This window comes from Papio anubis, chromosome 15 (assembly GCF_008728515.1).
Source record: "Papio anubis isolate 15944 chromosome 15, Panubis1.0, whole genome shotgun sequence".
Taxonomy (NCBI): domain Eukaryota; kingdom Metazoa; phylum Chordata; class Mammalia; order Primates; family Cercopithecidae; genus Papio; species Papio anubis.
Genome location: NC_044990.1, coordinates 19394330 through 19411311, shown reverse-complemented (window position 1 = coordinate 19411311; position 16982 = coordinate 19394330). Strand labels below are relative to the sequence as shown.

Genomic DNA, 16982 nt, shown 5'->3' with positions numbered 1-16982 from the left:
GACCTACAAGCCAGTAGATGGCACCATGGGTAAGAGCTGGCTGTGGCCAGTACTGCTGGCTATATGCTTGATCCTTGTTTATGGAGTGGAGCTTTCTGTTGCCTCAGGCAATGGTTTGATTCCCAGAGTATACATTAATCTGAGCTCCCTCCTCAGCCTTAGGGGTAGGGGCGTTGGGGGTACAACATGGGTGGAGCCAGATGGGGAAAGTCCCCCAATGTTGTCCTTCTCTCAGTTCAGATTTGGGAAAATGCCTGCAGCTTTTCCGTGTGTCTTTCCCTCACAAAGTCTCCAACTCTCTCCTCAAATTAGTTCCAGGGCTTGGGAGAAGCCCCAGGTTGCTTGAATCCCCGAGTTGCTTGAATCCCCAGTGGAAAGGTAAGACAGAAGGATGTTGTCTGCCTCTCTCACATACTGAGGCTTCACTCTCTTTTATCAGTCGAATGCTCTAATGAGGGCTGTTTGGGCTGCATTGTCCTCCCCAGGATCTGGGGTGTCCTTCATAATTCCAGGGAATTGCCATTTTCTTTCTTAAATTAAAGTTCACAGAGTTTATCTTTATGTACTAACTTGCTATTTCCAAATGACTGAGGCATGCTAAAAGCCTGTAATCTGCCATCTTGGAAAAAAAATCGTTGCATTTTTAAGAGAAATGGCACTTGGTGTTGATACATGGTGTTTCTACATTGCTGAATTCATTTTGAAAATATGTATATTTTTAAATCTACATTCATGTGTATAGACTGGTATAAAGTTATCTTTTCTTCTTCTATATTTGTGCAAGTTTGGAATCAGTTATATTAGTGTACTAAACAAGTTGACTAAAGGAATTTTTCTTTTTTACTATTATCCAAAAAAACTTATAAACACATGAATTATTGCTTTCTTATAGATTTAGTAAAAACTTCATCGTGTCCTTTTGTAGAGAGGTGGTGAGAAATATTTTTACTGTAAATGTAATTTGCGTATTTTTAACCTGTGAGGTGGAGGTTGCAGTGAACCGAGATTGTACCACTGCACTTTGGCCTGGGTGACACAGCAAGACTCTGTCTCAAAAAAAGAAGGAAAATCAATTTAAAATGAACTCCTTGAATATTTTTGAGTGTGTTTTTATACCACGTATGTTCCTTGAACTAATTTCTTTTCTAGGAAGAACTGGAACTGTGGTTTGTGCCTTCCTTATTGCCTCTGAACTATTTTTAACTGCAAAGGTATGAAGGATGTTACTACAAACTTTGTCTTATGATGACTGAGTTTGCCAGTTCTGAAACATCACTGGTAGGATGTTAAGATGATTTAGTCATGGTGCTTAGTGAAACTAATTGGAGAAGCAGTTTTTAGAAAGCCTGTTTTTGATATTTTCTTATTTAACATGCAGTAGTTAGTAGCTGACTTAAGAATCTCTTTGGGCCAAGACTAGAGTAAGGTCAATGAAGTGCAAAATTTAAGGGAATGCTAAAAATTGCATTAAAATAAATAATTTTTAATGCAATATTTTAACAATAAAAATTAATGCTAAAATCTGTGATGTATATAATATCAACATTTTAAATAAAGACAAGACCTGATGGGGCCGGATTAAGGTGAGGGGAGTAAAGCCATGTTACACAGATACAAAAACATTCAGTAATCATAGTGCTTCCCTCACCTCACCTGGCCCTGCTCTTACTCCTGCTAGTACCATTGTTACCAGTGGGTCTTTGTTCTTAGAGCTCCCAAGATGGTGGCAGCCCACTCTCAAGATGGCCACTCCCAAGATGGTGGCGGGCCACTCCCAAGATGGCAGCAAGCCTTTTGTTCTCTGACCTGGGGTTCTTGGCCTCAGGGATTCCAAGTAATGGAACCTTGGGCTATGCAGTGAGTGTTATAGCTATAGAAGCCATGGGTCACAGAGAACCATGGAACCCAGTGACTAGTGTTCTACTCGATTAGGACGAACCCGGGCACTTAGCCGCGCAGGAACAATGGCGAGCCTCTAGCCCAATCAGGAGCAGCAATGGGCACCTGGATGGATCAGAAGTGCAGAGGACACCCTGCCAGATCCAGAGAGGTGGGAGTCAGCAATGGGTCTGGGACGAGGGCAATCAGCAGTGGTAGATGGTGAGTGAAAGCTCAGCTCAAGCCGGAACAAACACGAACCAGAAGAGTGTGCAGTTGCAAGATTTAATAGAGTGAAAACAGAGCTCCCATACAATAGGAGGGGACCCAAAGGGGGTTGCCACTGCTGGCTCGAATGCCTGGTTTATAGCCCGATCATTGTCCCTCCCGCTGTGCTCTCAGGGGATAGATGATTGACTATTTCTTTATCTCCTGCTTTTAGTCTAATTGGTATTTTAGTGAGCTCCCTTTACTACCTGATGGGTTGGATGTGAGCTGAGTTACCAGCCCCATGTTTAAAGGTGGGCGCTGTCACCTTCCCCAGCTACGCTTAGGAATTCTTAGTCAACTTAGGAAATCCAGCTAGTCGTGTCTCTCACCATGACTTCTTCCTTCCTGGTGAGAATATTATCAGGCTTAATTAGATAAATTCTCCAAAGAGCCTTGGCCATCCTCACAACTCTTAGATAGATAAAAGCAACATTTTGCAACTCAAAGCATCCCCTGAATGTAAATATCTTTGCTTAGTCAATACATGTGGAGTCTGACCTCTAGAAATTTCAGATAAGACAAGGTGGGCTGTTTCTACTTAAAGTAGAGTTCTCGGTCATTTTTCTTTCTGTCATTTTCTTGCTGAGATGCTACCATTCCAGCAGCTCCGCTCGAGTTGTTTGGCCTACAGTCTAGGGAAGAAGTGGTGGTTATGCACAATGCCCAGCACTCTAATTCCACCATCTTTGATTTTTCTAATTTGAGACACACAGATTTAGAAAATGGATGTTCTAGGATGGTGTTTTTTAAGCTATGGATCATGACTTATCAGTGAGTTGTAAAATAAAGTGACTGGGTTGTGACTAGCATCTTTTAAAAATAAAAGTAAATAGAGCAGAATGGAAAATATCAAAAGGTTTAAGTATTAGGGGTGTGTGTGTGTGTGTGTGTGTGTGTGTGTGTGTGTGTGTGTGTGTCTCCTAGGTTTATTAATGTGGATTGCAGCTTAAAAAATAAAGGTTTTGAAAGTCATTGACAGCCATTGATCCAGAGCCCTAGAGTGAGAACCAGGGACCTGCCTCTAACTGGCTGCAGCATCTCCATGGCAGATTGCTTGGTTTTCTTTTGGTCTCAGTGTTCTCATTTGTAATATGGAAAGAAGGGTTGGACCAAGTGATTTCTAAGGTCTTTCCAGCTCTAAAATTTTATGAATTTATGAATCCTTGAATGAGATAAGTCCTTGATGTGGCTTTGTTAAATTTGTTATTTTGGGTAGCCTCTGCCCAAAGATCACTGCAGCTGGGAACGGTGGCTCATGCCTGTAATCACAGCACTTTGGGAGGCTGAGGCAGGCGGATCTCTTGAGGTCAGAAGATCGAGAGCAGCCTGGCCAACACGGCAAAATCTCTATCTCTATTAAAAATACAAAAAATTAACTGGGCATGGTGGTAGTCCCAGCTACTCAGGAGACTGAGGCAGTAAAATCACTTGAACCTGGGAGGCAGAGGTTGTAGTGAGCTAAGATCCTACCACCGCATTCCAGCCTGGGTGACAGAGCAAGAATCTACCAAAAAAAAAAAAAAATCACTGACTTTAGGAAAGAAGGTGGCCATAGAAACACTAAGGGTACCTAATATATGAAAGGAAAGAGTGTAGATGAACCATGGTTGGATTAGACCCTTTTTTGTAGGAAAGCCTGTGTTATTTTAGAGAAAGGCAAACAGATAAAACCAACAGCACTGAATTTCAGGGAGTAGAAACTCCTTCTCAGGTAAGTTTTCCTTTTTAAAAGGGGAGTGTTTTTAGGGCAGTGGGTTAAGATTGCCACCTGTTATTTGATTTCATTTTAGACTCTTCTCCTTTGGTGATCAGGCAGCAGCATTTGGGCACCTTGTGACAGGCCTCTGTCCCTCCCTGAGGCTGAGGGCCATGCTTCCCAGGCTGGGGGCTCTGGCTTCTCCTCAGAGCATCCTGAATTCTATGCTATACTGGTTATTGTTTACAGAGCTCAGGAGGTGATTATTTTCCCAAAGTAGGAAGGTCCAATACCTAAGGCTCCAGGACCCTGAAGTTTATCTAAAATCACCAGCCTTTGATTTCAATATAAAAAAGATCCAAGTCTTTCACAAACCCTTACTTGGGCAGTTCAACCCTGCAGAACATCACAAAGACTGTTTTGGGTGACTCCTCTGTGTGTGTGTGTGTGTGTGTGTGTGTGTGTGTGTGTGTGTGTGTGTGTCTTTTCTGTGTGTTGTAGGGGAGGTGTATGTTAAAAGAGAAAGTAAAGGGGAAATAAACTTTACAAAAACTCTTTATATATCAGACAATATTGCACCTTTACATATCTCATTTAATACCCATAACACCTATGTGAAATATACACTGTTACTCTATTTTTTGAAAACATTTGTTGGCTGGGCACAGTGGCTCATGCCTGTAATCCCAACAGTTTGGGAGGCCGAGGTGGGGCGAATCACGAGGTCAGGAGTTTGAGACCATCCTGGCCAACATGGTGAAACCCTGTCTCTACTGAAAATACAAAAATTAGCTGGGCGTAGTGGCGGGTGCCTGTAATCCCAGCTACTCAGGAGGCTGAGGCAGGAGAATCCCTTGAACCCAGGAGGCAGAGGTTGCAGTGAGCTGAGATAGCGCCACTGCACTCCAACCCGGGTGACAGAGTGAAACTCCTTTAAAAAAAAAGAAAAAAGAAAAACATTTGTTATGGAAAAGTTTAATCATATACAAAAGTCCAGAGAAGCATACAGTATATCCCCATATAGTCATCACATTGCTGCAAGTCATTTCAGCCTGCAACCAGCCACATTTCATCCTTTCTTTTCCCACTCTACTCACACCCCTAACCCCACTCTCTACTCTTGCTTTCCCTAAACCTGGGTTGTTTTAAAGGAAATTTCAGTCCTCAGATCATTTTATCCCACAGGTATTTCAGTATGACATTTAAGGACTCTTAACAACAACAACAAAAACCCCTGAATACTCTTTATCATATATAAAAATATTACACCTTAAAAATCCTTAATATCAAATTTGTAGTCCATGTTTGTTTCCAAAATTGTCTTAAAATCTTTAAAAATTTAGTTTGTTTCAACCAGAATTCAAACAAGGTCCACACATTTCATTTGGTTGCTCTGTCTCCTAAGTCTCTTTTAAGAATCTAAGTTCATGGATTTCTCACCATTTTTTATTACTTGTAATTTGTTTATTGAAGAAACCAGGATGTTTATCCTATAGCATTTACAACATTCTAGACTTTGCTGAGCTATTCTAAGAGTTACATATTCACCAGCTTGTTTAGTATTCTCAGTAACTCTATGAGTAGCCACTACTATGATTCTCATCTTATAAATTAGAAAACTGAGGTTCAGAGAAAGTAACTTTTGAACCAAGGACTGAAATCTAGATGTCAGACCCTGAAGCCATTGCTGTGCACTGCTTCTCATTTATAGTGCCTTTTCTGTATTGCCCCTAAAACCGAAGTGAGAGTGGGTTGGGAATTCTTAAATAGATTTGGATGTGGCTGTAAATGAGTTTTTCTTTCAGTGGTGGGAGCTGAGTAAGTACTCTTGGCCCCGTCAGAAGAACACTGTAACTACTGGCCCTAAACCCTTAGTTTGGGTCAAAAGAACTCAACCTTATCCACTGATACTTTTCTCCCACGCCCCAGCCAAACACAAAGCAAAACAAAGACAGTCATAGACCCTAAGCTAAAAGTAATAGGTGAATTTACTGAAGTGCAGCCCTAATCATGCCACTTCCATGCTCAGAATCCATACTATGTCCCCACTGCCAATGGCAATAAGCTAAATGTTTCAACCTGGCACTCAGAAGCCGCAGTTTGACTTTTCCAACCTTTTCTTCCACTGTGTGCATGCACACATCCCACACTTGAACACATTTAGGCTGTGTGCTGTTTCCCAGCCTGTGGACACGTGATTCCCTTGTGCCATTGCTCATGCCCCTTTTCCTGGAGTCTCTTTCCCTTCTCAGCCTGAAGTAGTCTTGCTTTTTCAATTCTTTAAGCCCTTTGTGTTTCTCTTAGGGACTACATTACTTTTCATTATTCTCTAGGTATTTGAAGTGGTGACTTCTGTATCGCCTTTAAAGGCAAAGTCCATGGCTTACCCGTCTTTCCACCTTTTTCTCATAATATCTTCTTTGTTTGTTAGTGAGTGGCTCCTGTGTGTTGATTGTATTAATTTCTACTACACGTCCATGTTGTTTTAAGTTTAGGAGAAGGAAGCATGGGAGCACAAGCAGCTTGAGGGCCCTGGTAGGCTACAGCCTTTAGGGGAAGGTGGAGAATCTGGTGGCAGGAGCTAAGGGGATGCTAGATGGAGCTCCTTCAACACCTCTCCCCACACATCTCCCCATCCCCATTTCTTCTGCAGTCATGCATAGTTTCCCAAACTTGAGTCCAGAACTAGCACACCAAAGGCTGCAACTGAGTCTCTTCTGAATCACTGAGAAAGCAACACAGGGACTCAGCTGCATGTTTGAGAGCTGTGTTGGCAAGACCTCAGGACAGAGTACCCTCTGTGTCTGCTGGTGATTCTCAGACACCATCAAATTCTGATCCTGCATTGGGGGCTATTCTACTGACTATATCTACTCTTTTTTTTTTTTGACATGGAGTCTCGCTCTGTCCCCCAGGCTGGAGTGCAGTGGCGCGATCTCGGCTCACTGTAAGCTCCGCCTCCCGGGTTCACGCCATTCTCTTGCCTCAGCCTCCTGAGTAGCTGGGACTACAGGCCTCCACCACTGTGCCCGGCTAATTTTTTGTATTTTTAGTAGAGACGGGGTTTCACCGTGGTCTCGATCTCCTGACCTTGTTATCCGCCCGCCTCAGCCTCCCAAAGTGCTGGGATTACAGGCGTGAGCCACCGTGCCCAGCCTTACATCTACTCTTAAGAACTTTCATGAGCCTTCCTCATGACTGGCCCTTTCTAAAGGAAAGTATGTCAGTTAGTTACTTTAATGAGCATTTCCCAATGGGTAAGGAATAGTCTGTGAACTTATTCTTTTTTTTTTTTTTTTGAGACAGAGTCTTGCTCTGTCGCCCAGACTGGTGTGCAGTGGTGCAATCTCAGCTCACTGCAATCTCGACCTCTTGGGTTTAAGCGATTCTCCTGCCTCAGCCTCCCAAGTGGTTGGGATTACGGGTGCCCATCACCACGCACAGCTAATTTTTGTATTTTTAGTATAGATAGGGTCTCACCCTGTTGGCCAGGCTGGTCTCAAACTCCTGTCCTCAAGTGATCTACCCATGTCAGCCTCCCAAAGTATTGGAATTACAGGTGTGAGCCACAGCACCCAGCCAACTTTTGAATTCTGAACCAGTTGATTCAGTACCAGAGCTCTTCAACACCTTGAAGAAAGATTCAAGGAGAGCAGTTGTGAATGGCCTGCCCCAGGGAAAGGACCAAGCTAAGAGAATTCCAGGGCTTACTTGTGAAAACAGAATTGGGGAAATGGAAAGTGAAGAAGTTGTAGCTGTCAGGAACAAGAGAATGACATGAAATTTGCTACTGAGATATGGAGGTATTCCTCTTGAGTTTTCACATATACCATTCTCTCATGCCCAGCAAGCTGCTCTTCACCAAACCACAAACCTTCCTCTAACTCAGTCACAACCAAGCTTCTATCTGTACACTGATAATGCTGTAACTGTTTTGTTGTTGGTTCTGATTAGTTGCCCTCTTAACTGTAAGCAGCCTATAAACAAGACCTGGCTCCATCCTTCTTAATTCCCCATAGAACTTAATTCAGTATTTTACCCCCAAGGTATATAGTTGTGAGGCAGCATCCCTCAAAATGTCTAGTTATATAATGTCATCCATTAAATGTTTCCTTAATTACTTACTTCCCTTAAAAAGCTTTATGCAAAACAAAAATATATATATATATATTTATATATATATATATATAGGAATGCTGACTTTAGACTTTTCATCTCCACTTCAAGTGAGGCTTCTGTTGCTTTTCAGAATAGATATGTTGGATATTTTGCACAAGTGAAACATATCTACAACTGGAATCTCCCTCCAAGAAGGATACTTTTTATAAAAGCATTCATTATTTATTCAATTCATGGTAAGTGCTTTATGTATAATTGGAGAATTGGGCAGGAGGGCCAATGTTCCCGCTCTGGGAGGCTTTTGCTCATAGTTACATATACAGATGATCCTAACTCATATCTGTCTTTTTACATATCCTCACACATGAACTCCTTATGTATGCCCCTCCTCCTGCAATTGTCCATTGATTGCCAGCCCTTAGATGTTCTTCACTTTTTCTTTTGGGGGACTTCATCCCCTTCCCATCTCTCCTGTTCTTGTTGCTCCTCTGGTCTCAACCCAGGGTGGACTTTTCAGGGCAGAGTGAGCCTCTGATGAGGGAGGAGGAGGACCCATGTGCCCTCAAGACTAGTTATTTCTCATAACCACCTCTAGTTCAGAGCTTGTCTTGGTGCAGGTGTCTCCATACCATATCATTTTCTCACCTTCTTTCAGAGGCATATTTTTTTCTTATCACCCTGGGCTCTCCCTTTCCCCTGTCTCGTCCATCTGTAACCCTCTCACTCCCAGCTTACACTCAGGGGAGGTGGAAAAGCAGGATGTGTCTGTGTGGAAGGGATGGGGGTCTCACCACTCCCGCTGCCAGAGAGGTAGCAGGGAGAAGGCGATGCTTCTGAACCCCTAAAACAAACCTCTTCTAGCAGCCAGCTAGTGGACCTGAGGTGGTGCCAGTGCTGGGTGTTATAGGTGCCATGGTGCCAGGATGCTGGTTTCCACACAGACAGCCTAGTATTTTTAGCTTTCTGAATTTAGTTCTACATTTCACTGATTTCTGGTAGACATCAATAGAAAGAAGTTCTGCACCTGGAATGGGAAAGAGGGAACTGAGGCAAGAAACTGTGATTTCTAATGACAAATTAATAGCATAGTGTTAGTGAAAACAAAATTAAATGAAAAGAAAACAAACAGCATACAATGAGCAATCAAGAATAATTAATACACTAGTTTATTAAAATATTTGTTTTAATTCTCTACCTTTAATTTTGTGCATATTTAAATTAAAAATGTAGAATTGAGAGTAAAGCAATAAAGAGTTAATTGGCTGAGAAACCAAGTCTTTGAGGAAATGCTAAAGGAAGTGAGTCATTTGAATTGAAAAGAAAGGCAAAAGAGCCTTTTTCTGTAAATATATGCTGAACACCACAGGAATTTTTGGATATAACTATCACATATTTTTATAGGGATTACAATAGGAACTAAAAGTAGGGCCAAAGTAGTTTAGACTACAGTATTTATTATTAAGAATCATGATTAGAAGTCTGAAGAAAGCAACATATTAGCAAGAAAGGTTGCAAGTCACCTTCCTTCCTTTTTTTTTTTTTTTTTGGAGACAGACTCTTGCTCTGTCACCCAGGCTGGAGTGCAGTGGTGCAGTCTTGGTTCACTGCAACCTCCACCTCCTAGGTTGAAGTGATTCTCCTATCTCAGCCTCCTGAGTAGCTGGGATTACAGGCACGTGCCACCATGCCCAGCTAATTTTTGTTATTTTTAGTAGAGATGGGGTTTCACCATGTTGACCAGGCTGGTCTCGAACTCCTGACCTCAACTAATCCATCCACCTCGGCCTCCCAAAGTACTGGGATTATGGTGGTGTGAGCCACCGTGCCCGGCCCACCTTCCCTAGATATTTTTTCTGGAAAGATATAGTGATGGGATTCTAAGTCTTTAAAGCTGAACTATATGTAATTTTTTTTCTCCTCTCTAGACTTATAAAATCTGCTTTAGGAGACAGAACTGGGCTTGAAGCCTTGTCTTTCAAGGACAAAATCCATGCAAGACCAAATAGTAACTACTGATACATTGTTAGCTTGGATAACTTTTTCTCTTTTTCATCCATGATGTTAATTGGTGAGACATTTTGATCTTCGTGCTAACCAACCTAACTTTTAAATTTCATTTAGGTGTTGGAGCAGATGATGGATATGATCTAAAAGTCAAAATAGTAATAGAGAAAAAGGTTGTCTTTTCCTGTACTTATTTAAGAAATTGTTAGGTAAGAGAAAGCATGTGAATTGAAAAAAATCTGATGTTTGTTTTAAGGCTGAATGTCAAAGCAGCAATATTCACCTCCCTAAACTATCACTCACCATAGAGAGTCCATAACGCTTTCTGGTTACCATCCAACTTGGTGTCACTGGGTTTGGTTGCAAACCAGAGATAAATTAACCTGTTTGTTCAAAACAGTTTTTTCAGGGTCCTTTCCAGAATTTATTTCTGTTCAGTGTTGCTTTGCCTTTCACTTTTCCATAAATGCTGAGCATGTTCCCAGGAATGTGTTAAGGATTTTAATTTACATATCTGGTCTTTACAGCCATATTCTCTTGTTGTTCATTTTATCTTTAATTATACAGTACTGATTCTAAAATTTTAGTGTGCATGAAAACCACCAAGGAGCTTGTAAAGATTTACATTCTTAGGTTGTACCCCCAAAGTGTGATTCGGGAAATCTGGAATGGGGGCCAGGAATCTACAGACTTAGCAATGTCCCAGGTGATTCTAAGTCAGACGTTCTGTGGGACGACCCTATGAGAAATAATGCAAGAGTGAATGAACTGGGGAGGAGTCTCTTTATCCAAAGCAAAAAGGATCTGGTAGTCAATGTTTTGCTGCAATGAAGAAATGCCTAAAACTATATACCTTTTCTGAAACAATAAGAAAGCTTCCTTCATGGGTCTAATAACCATAAACTTTTCCTACCCAGGCCTTTGTCTCAGATTCTCCTGTTACCCTATTCCTTCCCTCTCTGCATCGCCCCCTCTCTCCTGCTCTTTTTTTGGCCTCTCTCAACTGAGGGCATTCACCCAGGCCTGACCCTTGGCTTTCTGTTCTTAGCAAATGCTTCATTCTTGGTTGAAGAATGACCCATTCCCCTTACTTAAACTATTATTTGTTCATTTACTGGTCAGATGTTTATGAGAACCCACTGAGTTGTAGATGCAGGAGCTACAACATGAACAGTTTCCACTCCAACTCAAATGCATTAGCCAGTCTGAATTGTCAATGAGCTTTCTCTGCTTCTGCAAATGGCACCAGCATTCTCCGACTCAGGCCTTGTGCTTTGATTCTCTTTGCCTCGGCTCCCTAAATCCAGTTAGTTATCAATTCCTGCTGATTATGCCTTTGAAATTTTTCTGTGTTCTCCTTCCTTTCTGTTCTCACTGCCACTAACTGTCCAGAACCTCATTTGCTCATGCTTAGATTTCTACAATGGTCTCCTTACCTTTTCTTTCTCCTTATATAATGCAATGTATAGAATCCTCAAATATGCATCCTGGAATATTCTCTCATTGTGAAAAGTTGTAGGTAGAGCAGAAGACACACTGTGTGCCCGTGATCAGAGCCAGTTCACACCTTTGGCCCAACATCCTTATCTGTAAAATAAATATCATATCTCAAGTGTTATGGGAATTAAATTAGATAATATATATGAAGTTTCTTTGTAAACTATAAATCACTAAATAAGTGTTATATGTGATAATTATCAGGCATCTTTGTCACGTAGGAAATGCCCCACCATATTCTTCAACAACTTCACTCTTATTTCTTTGACTCTTGAGCTCTTAAGATGTAATAGCCCTAATGTAATACCTGAGCTTTTTCCATCAGTAGTTTGACCAACAGACTTCATTCCAAATAAACTGGGTCATCCTCTTTGGCTCTTGGAACACAACTCTAATTTATTTAGTTAGTTAGTTGGTTATTTCTTTCTTTCCTTCCTTTCTTCCTTTTCTTTTTCTTTTCTTGAGTCAGGGTCTCATTCTGTCACCCAGGCTGTAGCACAGTGGTGTGATCATGGCTCACTGCAGCCTCGACCTCCTAAACTCAAGCAATCCCCCAATTCTTTTATTTTTTGTAGAGCCCAGATCTTGCTATGTTGCCCAGGCTGGTCTCAAACTCCTGGGCTCAAGCAGCCTTTCCACCTCAGCCTTGCAACGTGCCAGGATTATTGGCATGAGCCACACTGCCTGACCTTTTTTGTTGTTGTTTTTCTGATTTCTTTTTTTCTTTTTCTTTTTTTGAGATGAAGTTTCACTCTTGTTGCCCAGGCTGGAGTACAATGGTGCAATCTCAGCTCACTGCAACCTCCACCTCGTGGGTTCAAGTGATTCTCCTGCCTCAGCCTCCCAAGTAGCTGGGATTACAGGCATGCGCCACCACGTCTGGCTCATTTTTGTATTTTTAGTAGAGACAGGGTTTCTCCATGTTGGTCAGGCTGATCTCGAACTGCCGACCTCAGGTGATCTGCCCGTCTTGGCCTCCCAAAGTGTTGGGATTATAGACGTGAGCCACCATGCCCAGCCTATTTTTCTAATTTCTATTTTGAATTATTGCTGGTCTTTTTCCCTCTGTATGGACTAGATTCTATTTTCAGAGCCCTTCTTCCTCTATCTAAACTGTTTCATGTCCAATTCAATTTTTACCTCCTCAGTGAAATTTTTGCATTCTGCACCTCGTGTTAACTAGCCCCCAATAGTGCATAACAGCACACCCAGTCTTCATTATACAGATTGAGTTATATACCATTCTACTATTGTTTCTTATGTGTACAGCTCCCTGAAGAAACCTACGGAGTCTGTACCTCCTTTTGTGTTTTTCACAGGACCTCGACCTTTCTTATTGTGGGTGCCATTATTTACAGGAGAGTGAGTCAAAGAAATAGTATAGCTTCAAAGTCATTCATTCCAAAAGTTGACCTATCTTTGGTCACTTCATCTACCAACCTGCAATGGTCAAGTCCAAAGATCCCATTGACAAACACAAGAGTTCTGATAAAACATGATGAGTAGAGGGACCCCGCTCTCCCCCTCCCTCGGGAGGGGCGGGTGGACCCACCGCCCAAGTGTTACAGGCCCCTGTTGTTATTTTTTAAATTTAGAAAATAAAAAACCTTGGTGAGTTACACATTGCTTTTTGAATGTCAATGCTAGCTTTAAAGTTGAGCTTCTTAATGTATTCTCAAAAGAGGCCCTAACGCATGAACATCAAATGACACACATTAAATTATAATAATTAATTGATTAAAGTCTAATAGAAAATTCAATATTTTTTAAAAGTGAGGCACTTTTTAACAGTGCCTCATGGGCAAGCATGGTGGCTCATGCCTCTAATCCCAGCACTTTGGGAGGCCGAGATGGGCAGATCACAAGGTCAAGAGATCGAGACCATCCTGGCCAACATGGTGAAACCTGGTCTCTACTTAAAATACAAAACTTAGTTCGGCCTGGTGGTGCATGCCTGTAGTCTCAGCTACTCGCGAAGTGGAGGCAGGAAAGTGGCTTGAACCCAGGAGGTGGAGGTTGCAGTGAGCCGAGATCCCACCATTGCACTCAGCATGGTGATAGAGCGAGACTCTGTCTCAAAAAAAAAAAAAAAAAAAAAAGAAAAGTGCCTCATGATAACCCTCAAACATGTTGGCATTTAAAAAACGTGAACAACAGGCCCAGTGCAGTGGCTCATGCCTGTAATCCCAGCACTTTGGGAGGCCCAGGTGGGCAAATCACTTGAGGCCAGGAGTTCAAGACCAGCCTGGCCAATATAGTGAAACCCCATGTCTACTAAAAATACAAAAATTAGCTGGGTGTGGTGGCATGTGCCTATAGTCCCAGCTACTCAGGAGGCTGAGGCACAGGAATCACTCGAACCTGGGAGGCAGAGGTTGCAATGAGCTGAGATCATGCCCCTGCACTTCAGCCTGGGTGACAGTAAGACTCTATCTCAAACACACCCACACACACATAAACAACAGTATTACAACTAGAAAAGATTAATAATTATTTATACATGTAGTGATTGGGCTGTGAGACCAAAAGTACTTGATAAATATTGGAAGTCATAATAAGTGAAAAGAAACTTCATTGTTATCGTTAGTTAGGTTTATAGTTCTAAATTCCATGTGTTCATTCACAGGTATTTCATGACACTGAAATAGAGCAATAATTGATGTATTCAACTATCCGCCTCTGCATGATGATGTGAAAGTGCAATTTTTCTCTTTGGTGAGTAATCAAGAAACAGCCTCTGCCATTGTTCTTGTCTGGTCTTTTGAATGATTTTATTTAAGATTTGCTTTACCACAATTCCCAAAAAGGGAGATGATAGATGTCATCCCACAGAGGGAGGGGGAGAAAAACAATAAATCAGATTTATAATAAAATTTTTTAAAAGAACATATGTAATTTGAATAATTTTTGTTCATTTGTTTTTTCTAAATTGTAAATTTTCTAAATGTCTAAATTTACATATGTTAATTATCAAATACAAAAAATACAAAATACACACACAAAAAGCCAAGATGCTAAAAAAAAACCAAAGTTATGTTTTACTGCATAGCAATGATTACATTTTGTTTTGCATCTTTTTTTAAATTAAAAAAGTAATCATGCCTGTAATCCCAGCAATTTGGGAGGCCGAGGCGGGCGGATCACATGAGGTCGGGGGTTCAAGACCAGCCTGACCAACATGGAGAAACCCTGTCTCTACTAAAAATACAAAAGCAGCTGGGCATGGTGGCGCATGCCTGTAATCTCAGCTACTCGGGAGGCGGAGGCAGGAGACTCGCTTGAACCTGGGAGGCGGAGGTTGCAGTGAGCTGAGATTGCACCACTGCACTCCAGCCTGGGCAACAAGAGACCCTGTCTCAAAAAAAAAAAAAAAAAAAAAAAAAAAAGAGACAGGGTCTCACTCTATCACCCAGGCTGGAGTGCAGTGGCGTGATCATAGCTAACTGCAGCTTTAACCTCCTGGACTCAAGCAGTCTTCCCACTTCAGCCTCCCAAGTAGCTCGGAGCACTGACTGGAAAGAGAATTAAGTTTGGGTGACTCCGTTGGGTGAAACACAGAGAAGGCAGCACAATAAAACACATCAAATAACTGAAGCAGTTTTTTTTATTCCAGAGAGAAGAGGGCAGCACACTTCGCAGGGCTAACTGGAAGGGAGAGCCATCCAGGAGACCTGTGCTCAATGGGGATCAATAGCGAGAGAGAGGAAGGGGCCTGGGAGTGGAATTCTTTATTAGGATGTAAGGTGCTATCTGAGCAGGTTTCCTACAGGGAGGTCCAATTTGGTTTAATGCAAGCAGCCATGAGTCTCTGTTGTAACTGAGAGGTGGTCACTGTTATATCCACATGGTTCATGTGGAGTATGGGGGTCTGTGGGGTAAGTCAAGTAGGTTATATCTAGCTGTCCCATAATGAAGCAGTCCCCAGGAGAAGGTTGAATAAGGTAGCTAACAGGATCAGTCACATTGAGAAACTGGGAGGAGGTGAACTGGAAACTGCTGAGGGTGACTGAACCCTGCTTCCGATATCAGAAAGTCCAATTTATATTTAAAAGGGATGCTGAGGCAACAAAAAAATTGTAAGAATTCACTACAATATACTTGGGTCCTTAGGCATAGGTCCTTAGTAGATTCTGTTTAGCACTATCTAAACTAGATTCAAATATCAGCATTTACATTTTAATTTAATATTAAATTAAATATCTAGCATTGAAAATTTTGATAGAAACAGCAAGAGAATGCAATAGCATTTTCTTAAGCCTCCTCCTTTGTGTTTTGAGTTTATTGTTATAGACTGCAGAGTGCTATGTGTTTAATGGTTATAATTGTTTGGTAAATATATAAAGGAATGAAGTTTAATTTCTTTGGAATGATTAGTTCTTGGTATCAGTTTTACTTTGAAAAAAAAATTTTTTTTTTTTTCTTTTTAGGATCTTCCTAAATACTATGACAACTGTCCTTTTTTCTTCTGGTTTAACACATCTTTTATACAAAATAACAGATATGGATATAATGTAAACCTATAGAAACAGCCTAATCTTCAATGTCTATGTATAAGGTGTAATGGCAAGTCTTTTCCTGGTTGTCAAGAACTTTATAGAAAGCAAAAACTCCTCAAGCCACCATTGACCATTGCCTTACTCCTCTTAATTTGGTTATTTTAAAAATACAGTTAGTTGTTCTTGAGACCCACTGTTGCAGTATCCTCAAGGTCCATGCCATAGGACTGTGTTATGAGTTCAAAAATATTATAACCAGATCTTAAGTGTGATAGCAAATTCTTCCCAGAGAAGTTCAATATGAGTCTGCTCAGTACTTTCAATATGTCAGGTCCTTAGTAGGTGCTGATTTACCAATGACACACCACCACCAAATTTTGTGCTAAAGTAAGGCAGGACCTAGGGAGGCTTCAGCTAGCTGAAAAGCTGACTGACACACTTATATCTAGGAGAAGTTATAAGACACAATAAGTATTAAGGACTACAGCTAAAAAAATATCATTAAGTAATAACCTCCCATTTAAATGTGGCTTTCTAATAACTGAATTGGGAAAACTTTCTGAAAAATTATTAATTGGATTTGGAGATTATTGTTCCAAAAAAACCTTCTGCCATATTTGGAAACTCATTTTTCAGTCTAGAAGTTATCCACTATAAGTAGCATTTGTTCTGTGGTGGTGAAAAATTGAGATTTTTTTCTAATCAACCATACTCTTCAATACAAAAGGAGAAAATATTTTTTAAATGATTTAGGTGAGAGTTGAAGAAGTGGCTATGATTATATGCGGCATGAATTGATAGTTATTGTTACATCCAGTGCTAATCTTTTCTTCAGATGTGGACTGGATCTAATAACTCCTTAAGTCCAGCAAGGCAGCGGTAAATTAAACCTGTGGTCTACACACCTGTAATGTGTATATGTTTAATGGATTTTGATAGAGTGAACTTTGGATTTGATGGAAATTTTTTACAATTTTTTTTCTTGAATGTATACAAACAATAAACTTTTTCTTCTAACATGA

General features: G+C 41.0%; 1 long non-coding RNA gene across 5 annotated transcripts in view; it reads left to right on the top strand.

The window, feature by feature from the left end:
* The window catches only part of LOC101019497, a 68019-nt gene extending 51037 nt beyond the window's left edge, over nt 1–16982 (top strand). For 2 of the 5 annotated variants that reach the window (XR_001896779.3, XR_004178675.1), the window contains exons 5-7: nt 8094–8199; nt 14091–14179; nt 15078–16982. This is a non-coding gene — a long non-coding RNA (uncharacterized LOC101019497). Of the gene's footprint in view, nt 1–8093; nt 8200–10084; nt 10177–14090; nt 14180–15077 lie in introns of all 5 variants that reach the window. The other 3 variants (XR_002518322.2, XR_001896784.3, XR_004178674.1) reach the window with 2 other exon arrangements.